Raw genomic sequence first — 3,335 nt, 5'->3', positions numbered from 1 at the left:
TTCACCTACAATTCTATTATTCGCTTCCCTTGAATGGGGTTATACAGATATCATTGCTGTCAGTTACTCCCTTCCCCCCATCCCGCCCCCCTCTTCACAGACCCTCAGGGAATCAGTATTCCTGTTACTATTTCTGAAGGGTTTATAACAATGCTTTTCTAAATGACTCTTTCATTTCACAATATTAAAGGGGTAAAAAAGGCTTACATTTGTTCTGGGCACTAACTACATCAGCTAGGGAAGGGAAGCAGAGGTTTTAGAAGGGTCTGCTGGACTCCTGGTGTGGTGAATCCATAGAGGCTTGTCTGATAGCCCCACATCAAAGAGGGGAGCAGTGGGAAAGAAAGCCAGGAGGAAACAAAAGAAAAAGAAAAAACCAGGAGGGCGAATTTGGGGCCAGGTTTGAAGCTCTGTGAATAAAGCCACCACATATGACTGAAAGTTGTACCCACCCCCCCCATACAAGCACTGTGTCTGCTGGCAGAAAGGAAGTGCTTGTGTTTTGCATAACATTCCCCCCTCCTGGATGAGAGACTATTTCTTTGCATGATTTTTTTCCTGTATGTTTTAAGCTTTTTTTTTTTTTTTGGCTATAAGGGTATACCACCTTTTCCCCCAAGGCCACCTAAATGATAAAATGCATGTTCCCCACAGAAGACTCCCCAAGTCTGTGGGAAGCTTCCTTCTCAACTCAAACTAGAAGGCTCTGCCAGAGAGCCACTACCAAAGTCTGGCTTCTTTGCCGGCTACCACAGCAAGCTAGGAAGCCCTCCATGCCTGAAACCAATGACCAGTTCCTGTCAAGGCAATTCCATTTTAAAGCAAACTCATGTGTTTCCAAGTAGAACTCTGCTCCGTAGAGTTTCCAATGACTACTCCACCCCAAACAGGATTGCCAGGCCTTTTATCTGATGCACCTCTGGGTAAACTCAAGCCTCTAACCCAGGGGTCCTCAAACTTTTTAAACAGGGGACCAGTTCACTGTCCCTCAGACCACGGGAGGGCCGGACTATAGTTTAAAAAAAAAAAAACCTATATTCTGCCTGAACAAATTCCTATGCACACTGCACATTATCTTAGTTTGAAGTGAAAAAACAAAAAGGGGCAAAAACACCCGGCGGGCTGGATCAATGTCCTCAGCAGGCTGCATGTGGCCCGCGGGCCGTTGTTTAAGGACCCCTGCTCTAACCTTTCAGCTAGTAGTCAAGGACTTTAAGTGCTTGCACCACCCAGGAATCCTAGGCTTGCTAAGTGTTCTTTAAATATTGCTGACTGACTGGCTCCCTGCCTCCATTCATCACATTACTGAGGCTAGGCCAAGATTGGCAAATAGATTCAGCAATTATGGTAATTAGTTGGATGATGTGATCTCACAGGTGAGGTGGGTCCCAGCTGCTACTACACACAAAAAGATTAGACTGTTTCCACATAGACTACCCTGATGGATTATGGCATCAAAGGAATGATACAGGAGTCTTACAATGGATGTCAACGACCTGCTACAGTACAGATTGTCTCAAGCTCTCTTCTCCCCAAGGACCTTGCATCTCAAGCCTCCCCACCAAGTTCTTGGATTAGCTGAATATCGTAGAAAACCTCCTCCTCTCACCATTATTAGGTGAGTAAGAGCACCAAATATAAACAAACACCCTTTAGATGAATTGGAAGGTGAGGTAATGAAGAAGCATGCATGTCAGTGAGTAGGAAGTCATGTTGACCATTCATCTTTGCGCATGTCAGCACCTGTCAGGCTTCCGGCTCCCACATACCCTCCACTCCTCCCTGCTGTGGTTCCCTGACTCCCATCTGCAAGTCCTTCCCTTCCCAGCTTCTAAGACTTAGGGAGCCCTCTAGCACTGAGGGCCTCAGCTGCTGATCCAAATCCCTAAGTCACTGTGTCATCAGGATGAAACTATGTCTAATGCCTGTGTCCTGCAAGCCTTTCTGGTCTCTAGCCTGCCTCCAAAACCAAAAATCCAAACTCACTGCCGCTGAGTCGATGCCCGCTCATGACGACCCTATAAGGACTGCCCGGGGGAGTTTCTGAGACGCTTTACGGTTCTCCACGGAGCAGCTGGTGGTTTTGAGTCGTTGACCTTGCAGTTAGCAGCCCAATGGATAGCCATTAAGCCACCATAGCTTCCTCTAACCCTCCTGGAGCCTGTGAATTCTGCCTGATATCAGCTCCAGATGGTGGCAGCTCCTGCCTTCCCCTTCCGATTCACTCGCCTCTCACCAAGGACTCCTGCCACTTCTCCGGGGAAAGACAGAATGCCCGGAGCTTGCTTTTGTTTTTAGTCTTGCCCTTAGAAGATAAATATAAAACAGGATATTTACTGCAGCAGAACAATAGAGGCCTGGTTTGTTTCACCAGCTATATAGACCATCATGTTTTTGTTTCTTTTAACTAGCTTTATTGGTACATAATCCACATATCATACAATTCAATAGTTCAATCATATTAAGAAGAGTTGTACCATCATCACTACGGGCAATTTTAAAACATTTTTCCTGCACTTATTTTTATTACTCCCCATTTCTTCCCAAACTCCCCTGTCACATCCTAGGTTTAACATACAAAAAACACAAAAACAAAGAAACCAGAGTGCTAAAAAACAATAACAAAATAAAGCAACGAAAAGTCTCATTTGATGAGAGCAGAAAATATTTAAAACTAGAACACCTTTATTTCATTCATTTATTTGTTCAATTGCGGGCTCTTACAGCTCTTATAACAATCCATACATCCATTGTGTCAAGTACATTTGTACATATATTGCCATCATCCTTTTCAAAACATTTTCTTTCTACTCGAGCTCTTGGTATCAACTCATTTTTTTCATCCCTTCTCCACCCTCCCTCCCTCCCTCATGAACCCTTGATAACTTATAAATTATTATTTTCATATCTTACATCAACTGCTGTCTCCCTTCACCCATGTTTCTGTTGTTCATCCCCCTTTGGGGGGGGTGTTATATTTTGATCATTGTGATTGGTTCTCCTTTTCTCCTCCCACCTTCCCCCTACCCTTATGGTTTCCCAACTCCCATTATTATTCCTGAGGGGTTTATTTGTCCTGGATTCCCTGTGTTGAGAGCTCTTATCTCTACCAGTGTACATGCTCTGGTCTATCCAGTTTTGTAGGATAGACTTGTCATGTTAGTGGAGGAGAGGAAGGATTAAAGAATTAGAGGAATGTTGTACCCTGGCTGACTCGTCCCTTCCTTATGACCCTTCTGTGAGGGGATGTTCAATTGTCTACAGATGGGTTTTGGGTCTCCCTCCTTCCCCCATCATTCGCATCAATATAATTGTTTGTTCAGGTTCATCTGATG

The sequence above is a fragment of the Echinops telfairi genome, unplaced genomic scaffold (assembly GCF_000313985.2).
Source record: "Echinops telfairi isolate 266 unplaced genomic scaffold, ASM31398v2 ScPeMD7_7475;HRSCAF=8513, whole genome shotgun sequence".
In the NCBI taxonomy this organism is placed as follows: Eukaryota; Metazoa; Chordata; class Mammalia; order Afrosoricida; family Tenrecidae; genus Echinops; species Echinops telfairi.
The sequence above is the reverse complement of the archived record's forward strand: the minus strand, read 5'-3'. Positions refer to the sequence as shown.